The sequence below is a fragment of the Bidens hawaiensis genome, unplaced genomic scaffold (assembly GCF_021521415.1).
Source record: "Bidens hawaiensis isolate Kalapana, Puna unplaced genomic scaffold, B.hawaiensis_p1.1 tig00002866_1, whole genome shotgun sequence".
Lineage (NCBI taxonomy): Eukaryota > Viridiplantae > Streptophyta > Magnoliopsida > Asterales > Asteraceae > Bidens > Bidens hawaiensis.
The window spans coordinates 596,065-620,012 of NW_027491154.1; the positions used below are offsets into that span (position 1 = coordinate 596,065).

Here is a 23,948-nt window from a genome sequence, read left to right on the forward strand (position 1 = left end):
ATGTATTATAAGTACGCTGAAGAATCTGGTTTTTCGGTCCGCAAAGGCCAACCTAAGAAATGGAAAGGGGTCGTTACACACAAGTATTTGAGGTGTAATAAGTACGGTACCCCCCCAAAAGCAAACGTTCCTTTGATTCCTTGTCTGAACCGTCAATGTATGTCAGGCAGAAGACATTTACTGTAATTGATTACAAGGCTCACATAGGTGTTTTATTTTGTCGTGAAACTTGTAACTTCATTTTGTCTAAGTTTGTAGAAGATCACAATCATTGTCTTTTTGACAATTTTAACCGTGACTTGACTAAGATATCTAGAAAGCTTTCATTCTCAACCAAAAAATTTATCCACCAGATGAGCTTAAATAGAGTTGGTCCTACTGTTGCTTATCGTTTACTTGTCTTAATAAAGGGTGGTCATCATAACGTTAGAGGTACACCTATTGATTTCAAGAACTTTTATAATGGAATGAGGATTTTCATAGGTGATAGGGATTCACAGTTAGTTATTGACCGGTTGAAAGATCGTTATGAGTGTTGCCCCGAATTCTTTTTTGATTTTACAGTTGAAAATGGCAAGTTAAGATCTATCTTTTGGGCTGATGAGATATCCAAATTGAATTATAAAGCTTTTGGTCACGTATTGGCTTTTGATGCCACCTATCAGACTAATAGGTTATTCATTTGATTTCAGGTTTTGTTTTTTCACTTATCTTATGTACCTTTATCTATAAAACATATGTTTTAAGTGTTTTTTCACTTTACTTTCCAGGTACAAAATGATATTTGTTCCTTTTACTGGCGTAGATCATCACAAAAAATGTGTTACTTTTGGAGCTGCCTTGATCAGTAGTGAGACTATCGACTCTTACAAATGGTTGCTTCAATCCTTTCTTAATTGTCATGGCCAACAACCCAAGCTAGTTTTAAGTGATCAGGATCCTTCTATGAGGCAAGCATAAGTCCAGGTATTTTCTGAGTCACGTCATAGGCTTTGCATGTGGCACATAATCAAGAAATTGCCGGCCAAGGTATTTTCTGAGTCACGTCATAGGCTTTGCATCTGTGTTTTGTTTTTTTTGATATGTTTTTGTTTCTTTTTACATTAGGTGTCTGGTGATGTTATTGAGAATACTAATGTTCGTTCTAGAATACATCTTTTGGTTTGGAATATGTTTATCACCCCTGATACATTTGAGTCCAGATGGCACTATCTTATTGAGAAGTTTGGTTTACAAGACAACGAGTGGTTGAATGATATGTTTGAGATCTGTGATCGTTGGGTTCCTGCCTATTTTCGAGAGATTCCTTTTTGTAGTTTTATGAAGACTACATCTCGTTGTGAAAGCTCTAAAGCAACATTTAAAGTCAACTCAACTAGCGCTAACACTCTTGTCCAATTTATGCTATGTATGGAGTCTAGACTGGACAGTCAACGTTACTCTCAAAGAAGTTGTGAGTATAAGACTTCATCTGTTTCATTTAAAAGTACTACTGGTGAAGAAATAGAGAGACATGCATTTGAGTTGTACACTCAAACCATCTTTAATGAAGTTAGAAAGGAGATAATGAAAGGGAAGTATTGTTGTTATGTTACACATACTGAATCCGTTGATGCTCATGTTTTATATTCCGTGACTCACTTGGACAAAAGGAAGGACATAACCAACGTTTTTCTGGTACGTTAAGGACCAAGTTTGGTCACTGTTAGGACCGATATTTTCTCTGCTGAAGATTTGTTATCCTTGAAGATTTGTCTGGATCCGTTATCCTCCCGAAGAGTTCCAGAACCATGTAGATGATCAAGGATCCTCACAGGTTAGTATTGTTAACAATTGTTTCGTATGTGTAGGGTAACGTTCAACAGAAGCAACGGCTATGTGACCTGGTCCACCTTAAATATCGCGACTTGTAAGCTACCAGCACGTGGTCAATGGACGTTAGAAGACTAGTGGGATAGTGGCGAATAGATAGGACACGTTGTATTTATTTTTGATATATACCGAGATAAGATCGATTAGAAAAACACATTGTATGACACACACTCAGAGCAGAACTCACTATTCTCTCTACACACGTTAGCAATCATTGTAACATCGATCTAGTCTCCACAACACTTGTAACCCATTTTTTGATATTAATAAACCGGTGATCGACGAGTTGTCATCACCCGGGGTGTTTTTTCTTTTGATCTGAACAAGGTCAAAAGGTTTTTCCTCCCAACAAATCACTGTGTTCATCTTAATTTTGTTCATATATTCATTGTATCAATTTAGCATTAAACCTCACTTAACATATTTGGATACATTATCCTTAGCTGATTTTTATCCAAAACAGTCACTTTAACATATTTTTTGTTTTTAACATATGTTATACGTTTACCTAAAAACATATGTTATAAGTGAAGTCTACGTTGACATATGTTCTAATCATACATTTTATTTTTATCGTACAGGTTAACTTTGATCCTGTTGACAACTCGGCCTCTTGTTCTTGTATGGGATCCTCAGGAGTCCAACATCAACGATCCTCCGAAGTCCATGAAGGAGATTTCATTCCCATGCAGACTATCGCGTCGGGTGGACCAACTCCTATCGCTGACTCTTCTTATCCCAGATACTCATCCGAGATACAAACCTTCGCCCAACAAAGAGGTAATTTGTATGATCCTTTATCCTTAGATGCTAACCGTGGTTCCATGCAGGATGCAGGTATCAACCAAGCTATGACCAAGGAGCTACAGAATCTCAAGGATATGATATCCAGTGTTCCTAGGGTGATGCGACCAATCCCCGAGATACCAGAGGGAAGTCACAAGTTATCCAGATTTGCTCCACCTATCTGTGATGCTGAAATCCCGAAGCGATTCCAAACCCCCAAAATGAAGACTTACGATGGAACCACTGATCCTGAAGAACATGTGACACAATACAGAGAAAGAATGGAGATCAATCCTATTCCTGAGAGACTCAAGGAAGCCTATTTGTGCAAAGGCTTTGGACCTACCCTGACAGGATCAGCATTAAAATGGCTGCTAAGTCTTCCTCCCTTTTCGATTACTTCTTTTTCACATTTGGTTAACTTGTTCAACAGTCAATTTTCCTGTAGCAGAAAATTTGATAAGTTAACTAGTGATTTATACCGAGTTATCCAACCAAGTGATGAATCCATTAGGGATTTCGTCACGAGGTTCGGCAGGGAAGCTCTGGAAATCCCTAATCTTGATATGGCTACTGCTGTTGAAGCCTTCAAGATGACTTCAGAGGGGCTCCCCCTTTTATGATGATCTTGTGATGACACCCTGCAGGTCTCTACATGAAGTAAGGAACAGAGCATTAAGGTTTATACGGCTGGAAGATGAAAAAAGGATCCAAGAAAGATTGGGGGCTCAAACAAAATAGGAATCCCCTGACAATAATAAAGGATCCTCCTACAGGAACAACAACTCAAAGCCGTACACTAAGTTCAACAATCAAAACGTACGAGCAGTCGAAGAAGGAGATGATGATGAAGACTATCCCTGCATCTCCGAGTATTGTTTCTCCGTAGATACCCATGGCTTGATCTGTGCCATGAAGGATCTAGGGGAGAAAGCAAGGTGGCCCCGTAAGACTGAAAAGACGACCACCTTCAAAGACAAGTCCAAGTGGTGTGCCTTCCACGAAGATTTTGGCTACATGACAGACGAATGCATTGGCTTAAGGAGAGAAATCGGATACCTCCTAAGCAAGGGCCACTTTAAAGAGCTCTTGGGAAGGAAGAAGTCCAAGATCCAGGATCCTGAAGATCTTCCGCAGAAAGCGACACCACCACCACCAGATGCTCACGTGATCAACTTCGTCTCCAGAGAATATGACATATTTCAAACTTCTTGTCCCGCAGAAGAATTTGAGTTGGACGATGTACGAAGACCACTCATCCCCACTACTCGAATAACTGATGAGAGAATATTCTTCGATTCGAGTATCCAGGATCCTCACTAGGATGAACTGGACCTGCGAATGGTCAATTTCATCTCTGGAGGATCCGATATATGTGGAACTTCCTTCTCCGCAGCAAAAAGGCTCGCCAAAGAGATTAAGTTGGATAATGGAGACCGACCAGTACTATCCACCACTTTAACAACAGACAAAAGGATTTTCTTCGATGAGGAAGACAAACTAAACATCCAGGATCCTCATCATGACGGTTTGATTATTACTTTATTTATCGCTAACCATTATGTACGCAGGATCCTAGTTGACGGTGGGAGTTCGGTCAACATCATCCAACACGATGTCCTTAAGAAGATGAACATACCAGATTCAGAGATCATCCCTAGAACATCAATGCTAGTCGGTTTCAGTGGAGAAACCAAGAAGACATTGGGGGACATCAACCTCCCAATTTATATTGAAGGGTTAAACTCATATAAAAAATTTTGCGTTATTGATAACCTTTCTTGTTGTAATGTTATTTTAGGTAGGCCCTGGTTGCATGGGATGAAGGCGGTGGCCTCGACTTACCACCAATGTATCAAACTACCTACCCCATGGGGAGTTGTGAAGATAGTTAGTGATCAAGTGGAGGCCAAGAACTATTATTCTTCATCAATGAAGCCAACAACCAAACAAACTATAGCATAGCAACCACAACAACATCCTAGGGACATGCTGGTAGCTCGGGAGAAAGAACTTAAAGAAGTATCATTGGACCCCGAGGATCCAGAGGTAAAGGTGTTCCTAGGATCCAGTATCCCTAGCAAGATTGAGGATGATTTGGTATCCTTCTTAGGGCGAAGAAAATCTACCTTTGCCTTCAAGCACTCAGACATGACAGGTATATCAAAGGAGGTAATCACTCATAAATTAGGCCTTGACTTATCTATTAAACCTATCCATCAGAAGCGAAGGAAATTCGCTCCTGGGAGGAACAAGATCATACAAGAAGAAGTTGAAAAACTTCTTAAGGCCGGTATGATCAGAGAGTTTCAGTATCCTCGATGGTTGGCTAATGTGGTTGTAGTTTCAAAAAAGAATGGAAAGTGGAGGGTATGTGTTGATTTTACAGATTTAAACAAGGCATGTCCCAAGGATCCTTTCCCATTACCGCATATAGACTCCATGGTGGATGCGACGGCAGGACATGAAATGCTTACCTTCATGGATGCTTCCTCTGGATTTCAACAAATTCAGATGGAACCATCTGATCAGGAGGATACCGCATTCATGACCCCTACCGGCATATATTGTTATATTGCTATGCCATTTGGACTAAGAAATGCAGGGACAACATACCAAAGACTAGTCAACATGATGTTCAAGGATCAGTTGGGCAAGACTATGGAGGTATACATAGACGATATGGTGGTAAAGTCGAAGAAAGCTGAGGATCACCTTAGAGACCTTGAGGAAGCATTCAATATCCTTGACCAATATAACATGAAATTGAATCTGTCAAAATGCCACTTTGGTGTTAAGGCTGGAAAATATCTGGGATATATGGTAACTAAAAGAGGAATTGAAGCAAGCCCCGAGCAGATTGAAGTCATCCTCAATTTGAAGTCTCCTGCAAATGCCAAAGATGTCTAAAGGCTCACGGGAAGAATAGCCGCTCTCAACAGGTTCATCTCAAGATCCTTCGAGAAGTGCAAAGACTTCTATGACATTCTGAGAAAGAATAAGAAGTTTGAGTGGACGGAAAAGCATGAAGCTGGGCTTACAGCCTTGAAGGATTACATATCCTCAGCTCCAACTCTAATGAAGCTTGTGGATGGAGAATCCTTATATCTATACTTAGCTGTTTCAGGAAATGCAGTAAGTGCCGTCTTGGTAAAGGATCATGAAGGTGAACAACACCCAGTGTACTATGTAAGTAAGAGTCTTTTAGACGCGGAAGCCAGGTATTCTCATTTAGAAAAATTAATCCTTGCTTTAATTATGGCTTCTACTAAATTAAGACATTATTTTGAGACTCATACTATTATTTTGAGAACTAATTATCCTGTTAAGAATGTTCTTAGAAAGCCAGAATTATCAGGTAGGATGGCTAAGTGGGCTGTAAAGCCGAGTGCATACGACATTCGGTATGAGCCTAGAACAACTATCAAATCACAGGCACTCGCAAACTTTGTGGCTGATTTCAGCAGTGACATGCAGAAAGAAGCCAACTTGGAGGTTCAGCAACTAGATGCAACCAAGGATCCTTGGGTCCTCTTCACAGATGGAGCATCCAACGTAAGAGGAACGGGATTGGGCATACCACTGAAATCGCCACAGGGGGACATAATACCCCAGTCCATTGCATGTGCGTTTCAAGCCACCAACAATGAGGCAGAGTATGAAGCACTCATTGCAGGTTTACTTTTAGCCAAAAGCATGAGGATCAGGTATCTTCAAGTTTATATGGATTCTTTACTTATAACTAACCACTTTAACGTCTCTTATACCGTAAAAGGTGAGAATATGATCAAATATTTAGAAATTGTGAAGAAATTAGAAAAGTCCTTCGAATTGTTTAGTATAGTACAGGTACCAAGGGAAGAAAATGCTGGGGCAGATGCCTTAGAAAATTTAGCCTCATCCTTGAAAATTCCAGAAGATACGAAGATCCCAATCATCCATATACTCTCTCCAGCAATTGGAGAACAAGAAGTTGGGGAGATAACAAATGACAAACAGATTGTACTTTGGGATCCATTATCCTCAGACAGCCAAGGATCCTGGACCCTCCCAATCAAGAAGTACATTAAGACCGGAGAGATCCCAGCTATGGAGAATCCGAAATCCTTCAAACTCAAGGTATCACAATATATTTTATTAAATGATATGCTATACAGAAAATCGTTTGCAGGTCCATACTTAAGGTGCATAGAGGATCCTGAAATCTAAGAAGTACTTAAAGATTTTCACGAAGGAGATTGTGGCAACCACACAGGGGGAAGAGCATTATCCTCCAGGATACTTAGGACTGGGTACTTCTGGCCAAAAATGAAGAAGGATGCAATAAAGTATTCGAAGAAGTGTGATACCTGCCAAAGGCATAAAAATATCCTTCATCAACCAGCAGAACCAATGTATCCTATATCCTCTTCATGGCCTTTCATGAAATGGGGAATGGAGATTGTTGGTAAGCTACCAAAAGAACCAGGTGGAAAGGTCTTTATGCTTTCCATGACCGACTATTTCTCTAAATTGATTGAAGCAGAAGCATTTGTACAAGTCCGAGAAAGGAAAGTTATATCTTTTATCAAAATAAATATTATAACCAGACTTGGTATTCCTTCTGAGATTATATGTGATAATGGTTTCCAATTTACTGGGAAAAGAACAATTAATTTTTGTGACAGCTGGGGCATAAAGATGATTACTTCAAATCCGGTGCATCCTCAAGCTAATGGTCAAGCGGAGTCTAGTAACAAAATCATCATCAACAATTTAAAGAAGAAGCTAGGATCCAAGAAGGGAAAGTGGGCCGAGGAACTACCATATGTTCTTTGGGCCTACAGGACAACACCCAAGAATGCAACAGGCCAAACACCCTTTTCGTTGGTATTTGGATCAGAAGCAGTAATCCCAATAGAGATGGTGGTTCCTACAGCAAGAACGAGCATCCGTGATCCTAAAGCCAACGAAGAAATCCTTCTTGAAAACTTGGATACTGTTGAAGAACTCAGAGACATGGCCAAGATCAGAATGGCAGCTTATCAACAAAGGGTAACTAGAGCATACAACAAGAATATAAGGATCAGAAGATTTCAAGAATAAGATTTATTTTTGTCACACCCTCAAAATCCACTAACGGAGTTTTACCGTCAGAGGGTGTGAACTAACAGGATCGGAATCATTAGTTATAATCAAACCATAAAAACGTTTGAATGAAAATAAGTGCGGAAGTGTAAAAACCAAAAGATAAAAGTTGCGTCACGCAGGACGACTCAAAACCCCATAATAACAGTTTAAAATCAGGTTGCATAAACAAAAGCGTTTCAAACAATGCATGATCCTATACCGCGCGCCCGCCTCGGCTACCTGAGAATAACATACTAAAAGTGTCAACACGAGGTTGGTGAGTTCACAAGTTTATATATAATAAAGCGTTTAGCGTTTTGCGTTCAGCGTTTTGCGTTACCAGATAGTGTTAAATCAATTATATATCGATAGGTAGCTAGCCTATACAACAAGTATTACTAAGTGTTCGACACCGAAGCTGACTGTTTATCAAGTGCCTTGCCACCAGGTCATCCAGACCATGGTATGTGTTAGCCAAAATTACACCCGCTCGACCTCCCGTCGAGTTTAGCGTTGGGTGGGGTTTGTCAAACCCAGTAGTACTACTCAACAGTGACTCGCTATTCCAAATATTAACCGGTTCGATGTGTAGGACTTCAAATGTTTCGTTTGCCACTTAGCCTTTACAAGTGATATATAATTTACTAACAAAATCTTAAATGCGTTTATCGGAGTATGTTATCTCCCCCAAGTGAAAAGCGTTTAAAACAGTTTAAAGGGGTAAGTGAAACTCACTGTTTGCGAAGAATTCCCAAAATAAATCACCAAGTGATGCGTGTCACAGAAAACTCTCTCTAGCGTTCTAAAACAACAAGGAGATTTTCTAAGTATCGGAACTAATATCGAGTCTCTAGACCCATCACATAATTCCTAAGCACAAGATACGTTTCGTGTTTGTTTGTGAATCGTGTGTGACTTAACAATTACATTTGTGATACGATACATGTGCGAGCAATTATTTACGTGTCATTTATTAATAATGTACATCACTAGCAATTATTCCCCGCAAGGGCAATTTGGTCAAAACATGACAATTAATTAGCAATTATTCCCCGCAAGGGCAATTTGGTCAAAACACGACAATTAATTAGCAATTACCATGTTTCATGCAACTTTTACAAAATTCAGCAACTAGTTTCTTAATGACAGAATTCTACTTGTAAAACTAGTCTATTCCACCGATCATAGCATCCCAATTAATTTACCAAAAATCATCACAAAAGCATACATGTATTAGGTTTCCAGAACATATTTTATTTTATTTTTATTCCACATATGTTTCTCACAATGATCAAAACATTACAGCAAACTCATAACAGTCAAATTCATGCGCAACAGAATGTTATTTGAAATTCCCGTTAAATGAAAAATCCAAAAAATGCAAGACCACTTGGATTAGGTTCCTAACTCAACAAGTCAACTTCTAGAAGTGGAACCAACCCAATTGGTCTCGTGGTTCATGAGATATAACATTTACAAAACAACCTAACAGCAGGTCTAACAACTCAGCTTTGCACAACGTTTTTGTAAAATCATAAAGGTTAACTTTTACACGTCCAAAAATTGCAAATTTATATTCTTTAGAAACTAGACTCAACCTAGTTTACTGTAGTATCAATATTCTCAACCAATTTTCAAATTTACACCCCGATACAGTCAATTGAACGTCACCAACACAATCTGTCCAGAAACTGTTTGCAACAAAACTCAACATATTAATCATCTATAAACCATAATCCGTTCATATGACACTCTAGACCCCATAACCACTATCCATGCACATCAATTACACCATACATACATGGTTAGGGTTTTATTTGATCTCAAAATCAAAGACACAACAATTAACATGTAACAATATCAATCCTAGTTATCAAATCATCATCAATACATCATCAACTCAAACAAAAATCATATGAACACAATATATATGAAATTTTCGGAATCTAGGGTTTGTAATTAACCCATTAAAAATCGAAATTAAGTATAAAGGATGCATAGGATAGTCGTTTATACCTTCCTAGCACCTTAATCTTCAATCAAACTTGAACAATCTTGATTGTATGTGTGTGTATGAGGGCCGATCGCAAGGGAGAAGCAGGGGGGGGGGGGCTGCCGTCGGGTTAGGAGAGAAAGGAAGAGGAGAGTTAGGGTTTTAGGTTTATATTAATAATAATAATATAATACACTTTGGTCCCTTAACTATCAAATGTTTCTTTTCTAGCTTAATTAACTAGTTCTAGCACATTGAGTTAACGTTATATAACATGTTATCACATAACACATAAGTCTAACACATAATTATCACATAATTATTGTTTTGACATTTTTCGTTTATTCACCAATTGTTTGCGTTAACTCGTTTGCGTTTCGGTGCAATTCCTGAAAGACTACACATGTAGTAAGTGTCAAGCGTCATTTAAACCCTAGTTTAAATGTAATGAGGTGTGCGTTATAGATTCAGTGATCTTTAAGTTTGAATTGACGGAGTTGAGTTAACGGAGTTAACCTGAAATTGACGATTGTCACATCATTCCCATGTTAGAGAATTTTCGTCCCGAAAATTTGTGTCAAGTCGTGATGAGTGTCTGAAAATGTAAGAAAAATTTTCAGTTTGTCATATCATCCCCTAGTAGAAAGAAATTTCGTCCCAAAATTTAATTCATACCTCCGGTGATTTCTAACGGTTTGTCGGGTTTCGCGGTTTTCTGGGTTTGGTCAGCCCTTCGAAAAGGTGAGGATACTTTTTCATCATTTGATCCTCGCGTTCCCACGTGAACTCCGGTCCACGTCTTGAGTTCCAACAAACCTTAACGATTGGAATTTTGCTGTGCTTGAGTGTTTTAGTTTCCCAATCCAAAACTTCAACTGGTTCTTCAATGAAGCGTAGCTGTTCATCAACTTGCAGTTCGTCCAAAGGGACTACTTGGGTTTCATCAGATAGGCATTTCTTCAAATTGGATACGTGAAAAACATTGTGTACACTGCTGAGTTCCGCTGGTAAGTCCAGTCGGTACGCCACCAGACCAACGCGTTCCGTTATCCTGTAAGGACCAACATATCGTGGGTTGAGTTTGTTTCGCTTTCCAAAGCGAACCACACCTTTCCAAGGTGAGACTTTGAGTAACACTTGGTCATTCACTTGAAATTCGAGAGGTTTTCGGCGCTTGTCGGCGTAACTCTTTTGGCGATCTCGTGCTGCTGCCATGCGGTTTCGGATTTGAACAATCTTTTCCGAAGTTTCGAGTACCAGTTCTGGACCAGTGATTTGGCTGTCACCCACCTCTGCCCAGCAGAGAGGTGATCGACACTTCCGTCCGTACAGTGCTTCAAACGGCGCTGCTTTAATACTTGCGTGGTAGCTGTTATTATACGAAAACTCTACCAAAGGTAGGTGAGGTTCCCAACTTTTTCCGAAATCCAATACGCATGCACGCAACATGTCCTCTAAGGTCTGAATAGTTCGTTCACTTTGCCCATCCGTCTGAGGATGGTATGCTGTGCTCATATCAAGACGGGTGCCTAGTGCGCTTTGTAGTGACTTCCAAAAGTGCGAAGTGAAACGGGAATCTCGATCAGAAATGATTGAGACAGGCACTCCGTGTCTAGACACCACTTCTTTCATGTAGACGCGAGTCAATCTTTCCATTTTTGTCCGATTCCTTAATCGCTAAGAAGTGTGCCGATTTAGTCAACCGGTCAACGATCACCCAGATGGTATCGCATCCCATCGGCGTTTTAGGTAATCCCGTGATAAAATCCATTGAAATGTGTTCCCATTTCCACATTGGAAGTTTCGGTTGCTGTAGCAGGCCAGATGGTTTCTGGTACTCTATTTTGACTCTGGCACAAGTCAAGCATTTGCTCACGTAGGTGGCAATGTCGGCTTTCATGTTCGGCCACCAGTAAAGTGCCTTTAAGTCATGGTACATTTTATCTGAGCCAGGGTGGATAGAATATCGGGACTTGTGTGCTTCGTCCATCACTAGAGTTCTCAACTCTCCGTATCGTGGAACCCAAATTCGGTTCTCAAAATATCGGACTCCGTCCGATTTGGTTTCAAGTTGTTTGTTCATGCCCCGCATGAGTTCCGATGGAAGTTTATCATCTTTCAAAGCTTCGAGTTGGGCTTCGCGAATCTGGTCGGGTAAGCTGGCATGAATCGTGAGTTGCAGTGCTCGCACTCGCCTGGGTTTATCGGTTTCTTTTCTGCTGAGGGCATCGGCCACTACATTGGCCTTGCCAGGGTGGTACTTGATGGCACAATCATAATCCTTAAGCAGCTCGACCCAACGACGTTGTCGCATGTTCAGCTTCTTCTGATCGTAGATATGTTGGAGACTCTTGTGGTCGGTGTAAATAATAAACTTGGTACCGTACAAGTAATGCCTCCATATCTTAAGGGCAAACACCACAGCTCCGAGTTCCAAGTCATGGGTCGTGTAGTTCTTCTCGTGAACCCGTAGTTGTCGAGAGGCATAGGCAATAACCTTCTCGAGTTGCATCAGCACACAACCGAGACCATGTATCGATGCGTCACAATGTACCTCGAAATTCTGTGTTCCCTCGGGTAGGGCTAGAATAGAGGCGCTACAGAGTTTGGTTTTCAACAGTTGAAAAGCGGATTCTTGTGCGTCACCCCAATTGTACTTAGTGCCTTTGTGAGTCAAAGCGGTGAGGGGTTGAGCAATCTTTGAAAATCCCTCGATGAAACGCCGGTAGTAGCCGGCCAGTCCTAGAAATTGCCGCACCTCAGTCGGAGTCTTAGGTGCTTCCCAGTTTTTGATGGCCTCTACCTTACCGGGATAGACATGGATACCGTTCTCGTTAATCACATGTCCTAAAAAGTGAACCTCGCGAAGCCAAAATTCGCATTTCGAGAGTTTAGCATACAGTTGTTCCTTCTTCAACAATTCCAGAATTAACCTCAGGTGTTCTTCGTGGTCAGCCTTGTCCTTGGAGTAGACGAGAATATCATCAATGAAAATAATCACAAACTTGTCAAGGTACGCCTTGCATACTCGATTCATGAGATCCATAAATACGGCTGGTGCGTTGGTTAGGCCAAAAGGCATCACCGAAAACTCGTAGTGACCATACCGTGTTCTGAAAGCCGTCTTTGAAATATCTTCGCGCACTCTTAGTTGATGGTAACCAGACCGCAGATCGATCTTCGAGTAGTAACTCGATCCTTGGAGCTGGTCAAACAGATCATCAATTCGGGGTAAAGGATAACGGTTCTTGACCGTCACCTTGTTCAACTCCCGGTAGTCGATACACATGCGGAAAGTCCCGTCCTTCTTTCTGACAAATAAGACAGGGGCTCCCCATGGCGATGAGCTAGGTCGGATAAAACCTTTATCCAATAAATCTTGCAACTGAGTGGACAGTTCCTGAAGCTCCGCCGGTGCGAGCCGATACGGGACTCGTGCTATGGGTTCTGCACCGGGGGTCAATTCAATTTGAAACTCGACTTGTCGAATAGGAGGGAGTCCAGGCAAATCCTCCGGGAAAACTTCCGGAAAATCTCGCACAATCGGTATCTCTTCAATTCGCTTCTCCTCCGCGGGTTTCTCAACAATCTGCGCCAAAATTGCCGGATGACCCTTTCGTAGATACTTCTGCGCCTTCATGAGGGTGATAACGCTGGTGGTCATGCCGCTTCTCTCGCCCCGGATCGAAATGATCTCGCCGGAAGGGGTAGTAATGTGGACTATCTTGTCGTGACATATAATCTCCGCTCGGTTCTCGGATAACCAGTCCATGCCGACAACGACATCGAAGTTACCAAGCGTAAAAGGTATGAGGTCGATATCAAAATATTACCAGACAGTTTTAACTTACATCCCGCAAGTACATGAGTCGTTTCTACAGACTTTCCGTCGGCTAATTCTACTGGAAACTTAGCATCTAACGGGGTTGGAGTTAAGTCTAAGAGTTGACTAAAGGCTTTCGACACAAAACTCCTATCAGCTCCAGTGTCAAACAATACAGAAGCAAAACAATCGTTCACAGGGAACTTACCAGTCACCACGTACGGATCATTGCGGGCTTGACCCGACCCAATAACAAAATCTCTTCCTTTACCATTGTTTCCACCACCACTGCCACTTCCATTACCTCCATTGTTGTCGTTCTGTTTCAGATTGGGACAATCTTTCCTGAAATGACCTTCCTGCCCACATTCGAAACATCCCTTCGTCGTCATAGGTGGTTTAGGAGCACCCTTTGCCGCAAGGTCTCCTCTACATTCCTTTGCCTGGTGACCCATCTTTCCGCATCTCAGACACTTGACACGGTCACACGGCCCAGCATGATGATAATTGCACCTGTTGCACTTCGGATATTTCCCAGCATATCCGCTCGAACCCTGCCCGCCACCGTTGTTATTGTTGTTGTGACCCTGATTGTTGAAGCCCCGAGTGAGTTCGGGCTTACGGTAGTGTTGTTGCTGTGGGGGGTTCGAGGATGAGGATATGGTGTTGTCAAACTTTCTCTTTCCGCTGCTCGGGTTGTCACGGGCTTTAGTGGTTGAACCTCTAGGTGGTAGCGCACCTTGGGTCACTGCTTGATCCGTTAGTTTGTGAGCTAACCGAATCGCTTGTTGAATCGTGGCTGGTCTGGAAGACGTCACCATGCCCAATTTGCGGTGCTAACCCATCAATATACATTTCAATCCTCTTACTCGGTGGGTCTACCATCCGTGGACACATCACGGCCAACTCGTGAGAATGGGTAGTGTAGGCCTCGATTTCTGAACCCACCATCTTCAATGACCAAAACTCTGATTCCAACTTTGCAATCTCCTCCCTAGGACAATACTCTTCTCGCATCATGTTTTTGAACTCCTCCTAGTTCATAGCGTTAGCCAGTTCCAATCCAAGGATCTGCACATTTGAATTCCACCAAGTGAGGGCAGAATCTTCAAGTGTTCCAGCAGCAAATTTGACCCTACTGGCAGGGGGACAATTACACATCTCAAACGCCGATTCGGCCTTCTCAGCCAAACGCAGGAAGCCTATAGCTCCCTCAGTGCCCTTAAACGAATTGGGCTTGCAGTCAAGGTAGTTCTTGAAGGTACACGTTCCAATTGGACCTCCAGCTTGTTTCTGAACATGTGCGGCTAGAGCGGCCGCCGCATGGTCGTTCAGCAGAGTTTGGAGTTCTGCTGCAGTCAAGTTGATGTCACCACGTCCGTGTCCAGCGTTTCTTCCTGCCATTTCCTTGTCCGAGTACTTTCCGGCTGCTCCAAGTACACTCAACTCCTCTGTCGGTCGCCTAGGATTCGCTTACCGATCTTTGCAACCTTGCATGTGTATAAGATTTTATGAAAGTAGTCTAGTCCATCGGTAGCATCTTCACTAGCCTTTGGAGTCGTACACCATGTAAAACAGTAGCATCCACCTAGTAGAAAGGGAACATAATCCTAGATATCTCCTATATCTTGAAACAATGACTGCTTGACTCGGTGGATGATGGTGACCGCCGGTTGGTATGGATCATGAAGCGGCTGGATGATAAGAAAACGTTGCTAGTGCTATTTCTGTTCGGGTCCTTGCTACTTGGAGTTGCTCTTGCAAGTCTATCATCTCGGCTTGCATCCTTCTCATAATTTTCATCTATTGATCGCTAGCCTCTTGCATCTCCTTCATGGCTGCTGTCATGCGGGAAATTTCCTCCTTAGTTTCGGTTCCATCTTTTAACAGTCTGGAAACGTTCGCTCTCGTATAGCGCATGTAACCAACATCACGCTCCAAACAAGAAACAACAGCTGCGAGCACACGCTCTACAGGTTCGGTTATAGGTGGTAGGGTGTTGGGGTAAGCAGGATGGCTCGAGTGAGGTAGCGGGGGAACTTGTTCGCGATAGACCATACGCCTAATCATATTAGGGTACCAATCCCAACTAACTTCGTTTTCGTACATGCCTCCGGATAAGCGATACCTCTTCGGTGCAGGAGCTTCGAGCCCCGGGACTACACGGGGTGGCGATGAGGTAGGTAACTGCGGTTCCTTCCCATGCGCATGAGTCATCGGGTCGGATGATAATGATGGTGGCGTCGACATCCCTACAGGTAAGCCGTGTATGCGCGCGTATGAGTGAAAAGAGGTAAAGTGATAAGATAACAAAGACTACACAAACATATGCAGTGCATATCATTATAACTAATGGGTCGTCGCGGTTATAGTCTAGTATGCATGCAGCTTCTAGTTCGCTATAACCAATGGCTCTGATACCAATCTGTCACACCCTCAAAATCCACTAACGGAGTTTTACCGTCAGAGGGTGTGAACTAACAGGATCGGAATCATTAGTTATAATCAAACCATAAAAACGTTTGAATGAAAATAAGTGCGGAAGCGTAAAAACCAAAAGATAAAAGTTGCGTCACGCAGGACGACTCAAAACCCCATAATAACAGTTTAAAATCAGGTTGCATAAACAAAAGCGTTTCAAACAATGCATGATCCTATACCGTGCGCCCACCTCGGCTACCTGAGAATAACATACTAAAAGTGTCAACACGAGGTTGGTGAGTTCACAAGTTTATATAAAATAAAGCGTTTAGCGTTTTGCGTTCAGCGTTTTGCGTTACCAGATAGTGTTAAATCAATTATATATCGATAGGTAGCTAGCCTATACAACAAGTATTACTAAGTGTTCGACACCGAAGCTGACTGTTTATCAAGTGCCTTGCCACCAGGTCATCCAGACCATGGTATGTGTTAGCCAAAATTACACCCGCTCGACCTCCAGTCGAGTTTAGCGTTGGGTGGGGTTTGTCAAACCCAGTAGTACTACTCAACAGTGACTCGCTATTCCAAATATTAACCGGTTCGATGTGTAGGACTTCAAATGTTTCGTTTGCCACTTAGCCTTTACAAGTGATATATAAGTTACTAACAAAATCTTAAATGCGTTTATCGGAGTATGTTATCTCCCCCAAGTGAAAAGCGTTTAAAACAGTTTAAAGGGGTAAGTGAAACTCACTGTTTGCGAAGAATTCCCAAAATAAATCACCAAGTGATGCGCGTCACAGAAAACTCTCTCTAGCGTTCTAAAACAACAAGGAGATTTTCTAAGTATCGGAACTAATATCGAGTCTCTAGACCCGTCACATAATTCCTAAGCACAAGATACGTTTCGTGTTTGTTTGTGAATCGTGTGTGACTTAACAAGTACATTTGTGATACGATACATGTGCGAGCAATTATTTACGTGTCATTTATTAATAATGTACATCACTAGCAATTATTCCCCGCAAGTGCAATTTGGTCAAAACACGACAATTAATTAGAAATTATTCCCCGCAAGGGCAATTTGGTCAAAACACGACAATTAATTAGCAATTACCATGTTTCATGCAACTTTTACAAAATTCAGCAACTAGTTTCTTAATGACAGAATTCTACTTGTAAAACTAGTCTATTCCACCGATCATAGCATCTCAATTAATTTACCAAAAATCATCACAAAAGAATACATGTATTAGGTTTCCAGAACATATTTTATTTTATTTTTATTCCACATATGTTTCTCACAATGATCAAAACATTACAGCAAACTCATAACAGTCAAATTCATGCGCAACAGAATGTTATTTGAAATTCCCGTTAAATGAAAAATCCAACAAATGCAAGACCACTTGGATTAGGTTCCTAACTCAACAAGTCAACTTCCAGAAGTGGAACCAACCCAATTGGTCTCGTGGTTCATGAGATATAACATTTACAAAACAACCTAACAGCAGGTCTAACAACTCAGCTTTGCACAACGTTTTTGTAAAATCATAAAGGTTAACTTTTACACGTCCAAAAATTGCAAATTTATATTCTTTAGAAACTAGACTCAACCTAGTTTACTGTAGTATCAATATTCTCAACCAATTTTCACATTTACACCCCGATACAGTCAATTGAACGTCACCAACACAATCTGTCCAGAAACTGTTTGCAACAAAACTCAACATATTAATCATCTATAAACCATAATCCGTTCATATGACACTCTAGACCCCATAACCACTATCCATGCACATCAATTACACCATACATACATGGTTAGGGTTTTATTTGATCTCAAAATCAAAGACACAACAATTAACATGTAACAATATCAATCCTAGTTATCAAATCATCATCAATACATCATCAACTCAAACAAAAATCATATGAACACAATATATATGAAATTTTCGGAATCTAGGGTTTGTAATTAACCCATTAAAAATCGAAATTAAGTATAAAGGATGCATAGGATAGTCGTTTATACCTTCCTAGCACCTTAATCTTCAATCAAACTTGAACAATCTTGATTGTATGTGTGTGTATGAGGGCCGATCGCAAGGGAGAAGCAAGGGGGGGGGGGCTGCCGTCGGGTTAGGAGAGAAAGGAAGAGGAGAGTTAGGGTTTTAGGTTTATATTAATAATAATAATATAATACACTTTGGTCCCTTAACTTTCAAATGTTTCTTTTCTAGCTTAATTAACTAGTTCTAGCACATTGAGTTAACGTTATTTAACATGTTATCACATAACACATAAGTCTAACACATAATTATCACATAATTATTGTTTTGACGTTTTTCGTTTATTCACCAATTGTTTGCGTCAACTCGTTTGCGTTTCGGTGCAATTCCCGAAAGACTACACATGTAGTAAGTGTCAAGCATCATTTAAACCCTAGTTTAAATGTAATGAGGTGTGCGTTATAGATTCAGTGATCTTTAAGTTTGAATTGACGGAGTTGAGTTAACGGAGTTAACCTGAAATTGACGATTGTCACAATTTTTGAGGAAAGCCTTCCAAAATACTACCAATCCGGCTGATGCAAAGTTAGCACCCAAATGGGAAGGAGCTTATCAGATCGAGTCGGAGGCAGGAAATGGGGCATATCATTTGCTCACAATGGAAGGCAACAGGTTACCAAGAGCATGGAATGCTATACACTTCAAGAAGTATTTCTTCTTATCAGGATCAAGTATCCTTGAGGATCCATTATCCTTAGAGGATCCAGGATCCCGAAATTGGTAATATCTATCTAATTACTTATTCTTTACGATTTCATATTGTTAATTCCTGGATAACATATTCTTAATAATTTATTTCTTCCAAGTTTTAAGTATCAATGCAGGGTGTTAATAAGATGTAATAACCAAGAGGTTGGCCACCTCTCCTTTACATTCAAGGTACCATACTATTTCCCTTGGCCTAGCCCACGTTTGGGTATGACCCCCGATGGTCATATCCTCTAAGGTTTAAAGGTTTTCACCTTTCTTATAAATAGAGTTTCTACACTCTCGCCTGGAGCGCACGTTATCCAATGTATAGTCCGGAGCAGCGGGACCGGTACGCGCTTAGTGGCTGACAATTTCGTTGTCTTCGGCTATATGGAGGATCCTACAATTTATGGTAGACGTACCATACAACCGGTTTATAGCGTTTTCACGTTATATTCGTTTGGGCTAAATCCCGAGTTGGGCGAGTCCCCAGTTATCTTCCGTATTTGGGCTTGTCCCTAGTTTTGGGCTTGTCCCCAGTTCACGGGCTTGTCCCCAGTACACGGGCTTGTCCCCAGTTGCACGGGCTTGTCCCGAGTTTATTATTTGGGCTTGTCCCCAGCTTAATGGGTTTGATCCCAGTTAACATTATAAGTTGTTTGCAACAGATTTTCTAAGTTCATCATGAAGACAAAGTCCTATGAATTCAATATCCTAAGGTTATTTCATCAAGGATCATTGACGGTTCAATACTTATGGTAACTTAAGGTCTACCTAGACCTTCTGGTATGATCTCTATTGATAAATTTGTACTATCTTAGTTGTGATAATTTTTAATGTTTTGATTTAAAGGATTATTCCTTTAAAGGATATTCTATTATAAAAACTTTTGTCAATTTTTAAGGATACTTTATCCTACGGTTTGTTCTTTAAGGATATTCTATCCTAAATACTTTTCATAAGGATCTTATATCCTAAAAATCTTTTACTCAAAATTATCTTTCCCAAACTTTGAATAAAGCTAAAGCTATAATTAAAGAAACTTTTAAAATAACAATAACAAGAAAATAGTTTAAAGTTTTATATTATTAAGCATAAGTCACCTGGACTTACCAAAATCTTTAACCCGGATTTCACCATGCAAAATATGGACCATCCACCCGGGTTAAACATGTGTTACTAATTGTTCTTAAGTGCAGGAAAATAAACATCAGAGGCACCAAAGGTTTCATCCCCCCAAACAGAGGATCCATCCACCTTCGGTTCTCTGGAAATTATCTTGAGGATCAGTGATCTTTAAACCTACTTACTATTGTTCATTACAGACCAAAATATCCTTAAAAACATCAACACAAATAAAAAAAGTGGGCTCGGGCCTTGTCTTCTGTATCCTTTATCGCCCACCTAAGCTGCATCATCACCCTCTGCAGCACCTTCTCCGTCACCAGCTTCAGCCACCTCTTTGAAGCCACTAGTCCCAGCCTCATTTTCCTCAGCCATCTCCTCATCCTCTTCGCCACCAAGAGTTTCCAAGGCATACTTCCACTTGTTCACGTCCCAGGTCACCTTATCGAAAGCAGAGTCACTGGCCTCCTTCGCCATCTTGATTCGTGCTTGAAATACCAACCTTGCTGCCCACATCTTGGCCTCCTCGGTAGCCTGCTTCACCGCTTCTTGTTGCTGGGTCTCCATTAAGGATAGCTGATCCTCCAACTGTTTTTTATCCTTGGAAAGTTGGATCATGGACTTATCCTTGGCAACCACGGCCTTACATAGTCCTGATAGCTTCTCACTCATCTGACTGATAATCTCTTCGTAATGCTCTTTGAAAGCATTCATAGCCTACAATCAATAGGAAGTATAAGTTATAAGGATATTGGATCCTTGAAAGCGATGTTACAGGATACATGATATTTACATTTAGGACCGTGTCATAGTGAGTTTCAGGGTCAGAGGACCTCTTCCTCTTAGATGCGGCGGACTTGGCTCTGGTCGTAGCAGTCTTAGGCTCGGAACTGGTCGTTGCAAGGCTTCTTTCTTGATATCCGGAGAGGTGACCATACAATCAATGTCTTCCAAGGAAAACCTGCTGGCTGACTTCTGAGATTTCTTAACGCCTACAAAGGATAAGTAAATAGATAAGTATTTCTTCTAATTCTATTTACTTTAAAATTATTATAGTAAACTTACTTGACATGCTGGAACCCGAGGAGATTTCACAGAAAGCTTCAACAAAACGAGCTTGAAAGGTTCTAACCTTGGTATCCAGTGCTAGGAACCGTTTTGTTTTTTCTTCTGTACCATGTAACTTGCCCAAAGAAACGAAGTTCTCAACTGCAGACAAAAAGAAAGAATCAGAATTAAAGTTAAAGCATTAAGGTTAGAACCTTAATAAGAAAAACATCCTACTATTTCTTAAGGATCCAAGATCCTACCCTTTCTAACCCACTTTGAAGGAAGATTGATCCCCCGGGTATGGAGTCACGTTTTACAAAGAAAAACTGATTCCTCCACAAGCAATCATTTAAAGTGGCTTTTAAGATCGGGTGAGGTTGTCGAGGCTTGGATTTGAGAATGAATCGGGCAGGACCGTGGTTAGTAAGGGTGTACAAGTGTGATAGCTCAGGAAGAACAAAGTCGATCATTTTCTCCTCCATAGTCCTTTCAATAGTGCTAAGGACTCGCCACACCATAGGCATAGCCTGGATGTAGGATATGCCCGTGGAGTCGAAGAAACTCTGGGTAAAAGCAGGAAAAGGATAACGATAGCTGATCAAAAACGGGCAAGCCGGCATACAAACCCAGATCCGAGAATAGACGTCGCATCGGATTCCGGCGTCATATTGACGGAACTCCGTTCCCGATGGAAATAGCGGACAAAATTCATCTACCTCAGGATCTGTTAACCTGCAGATTTCGATAGAGGGATTGACAATAAGATTTTGCGGTTGCATCTCAGACAACCCAGACCCATCGGATGCCTGGTCAGAATGTTGTGAAGAAAAAGACGAGACAGTGGACATCGTTAAAGAGAATAAGAAAAGAAAGAGAAGGATACCTGATACGTCGCCTAAATGTGTGATTATAAGAAAGATATAGGATGGCATATATAGGCGGTTATCATTAACTCAAGGGCCAAATGGTAAATATTTCTAGCAAAACCGTCCCATCATCCAGTTTTCGCAGAAGTTTAAAATTCAAAATGACAGTTGTGTTCCACTATCACCCGCCATTTTGGGGGCAATTGTTAGGACTGATATTTTCTCTGCTGAGGATCTGTTATCCTTGAAGATTTGTCTGGATCCGTTATCCTCCCGAAGAGTTCCAGAACCATGTAGACGATCAAGGATCCTCACTGGTTAGTATTGTTAACAATTGTTTCGTATGTGTAGGGTAACGTTCAACAGAAGCAATGGCAATGTGACCTGGTCCACCTTAAATATCGCGACTTGGAAGCTACCAACACGTGGTCAATGGACGTTGGAAGACTAGTGGGATAGTGGCAAATAGATAGGACATGTTATATTTATTTTTGATATATACCGAGATAAAATCGATTAGAAAAACACATTGTATGACACACACTCAGAGCAGAACTCACTATTCTCTCTACACACGTTAGCAATCATTGTAACATCGATCTAGTCTCCACAACACTTGTAACCCATTTTTTGATATTAATAAACCGGTGATCGACGAGTTGTCATCACCCGGGGTTTTTTTTCTTTTGATCTGAACAAGGTCAAAAGGTTTTTCCTCGCAACAAATCGCTATGTCCATCTTAATTTCGTTCATATATTCATTGTTATCAATTTAGCACTAAACCTCACTTAACAGATTTGAATACATTATCCTTAGCTGATTTTTATCCAAAACAGTCACTTTAACATAATTTTTGTTTTTAACATATATTATACGTTTACCTAAAAACATATGTTATAAGTGAAGTCTACGTTAACATATGTTATAATCATACATTTTATTTTTATCGTACAGGTTAACTTTGATCATGCTGACAACTCGGCCTCTTGTTCTTATATGGGATTCACTCGTATTGGTTTTTTATGCCGCCATGTGTTTTGTGTTTATAGAATTAAAAAAGTTAGACAAGATCCCGTTGAAGTATGTAAGTGATAGGTGGAAACGGGATGTTCTACCTAGAAGTGCTTTCTCAATTTCAAATCGTTTTAGTGTAAATTCCAATCCTCAAAGTGTTTTACGTTTTGAGGTTTTGGAGATGGTAAGTCAGTGTGTTGACATGTTGAGGGTTGACTCTGAAGGTCTAAACTCTTTTGCTATGAAGATAAAAGAGGTAAAGTCTTTGTTCTTTGAAAAACGTTTTAGAAATGCGAATGCCGTAGATGATAACGAATCTGTTTTTGAAGAAATTATTGGGAATGTCAACGAAGGTGATGATTTTATTGAGAATCCGGATGCTGTTCGCATAAAAGGATGTGGCAAGGTTCGTCGAGTGATGGGTGACTCGGAGAAAATTGTCGAGAAGGTAGGTAAAGTCGCAAGGTTATGTCGTACTTGTGGTGAGTATGTTTATCATGATTCTCGTAATTGTCCTTAAAATCCCAAGAACAAGAAGAAAAAGTCTTTGGAAGAGCCAGAAAGCAGCGACAATGTTTAGGTAGTTCATGGTGGGGTTAATAAATAAATTTCATAGGAAGGCATGTTTAGTTTTTGATTCTTATTTTGTTATAATCTTTTAGTATGCTCTTTTCTAATTACTACCTAAGGATCATGTATGACATTTGCAAGTTTGTTTAATTGTTATCCCGTTTTTTTTTTTCGTTTTTTGCAACTTCCTTTTTTTTTTTACTTTTTCTTTTTTAATAAATTTCTTAAAAAAGGAAGGACATAACCAACATTTGGGACTTAACAACCATTTGACCTTTGGACTTAAATTTACCACCATATTTATTAACACATCAAACCTTCATCTAACGTCCCTCACCTTTTTTCATTATATAAAGGATAAGGAAATAGTTTAACTCTTGTTTTCTTCAAAAACCTTGAGTCTGAAGGATTTTGGATCCTCCCGATCAAAAAGTACATTCAGACTGGAGAGATCCCAGCTACAGAGAATCCAAAATCCTTCAGACTCAAGGTATCGCAATATATTTTATTAGATGATATGCTATACAGAAAATCTCTTGCAGGTCCATACTTGAGG

At 40.6% G+C, this 23,948-nt stretch overlaps 1 pseudogene; it reads left to right on the forward strand.

Moving 5' to 3' along the window:
• LOC143621412 (protein FAR1-RELATED SEQUENCE 5-like) lies at positions 1–23,499 on the forward strand (annotated as a pseudogene).
• Positions 23,500–23,948: the final 449 nt, after the last annotated feature.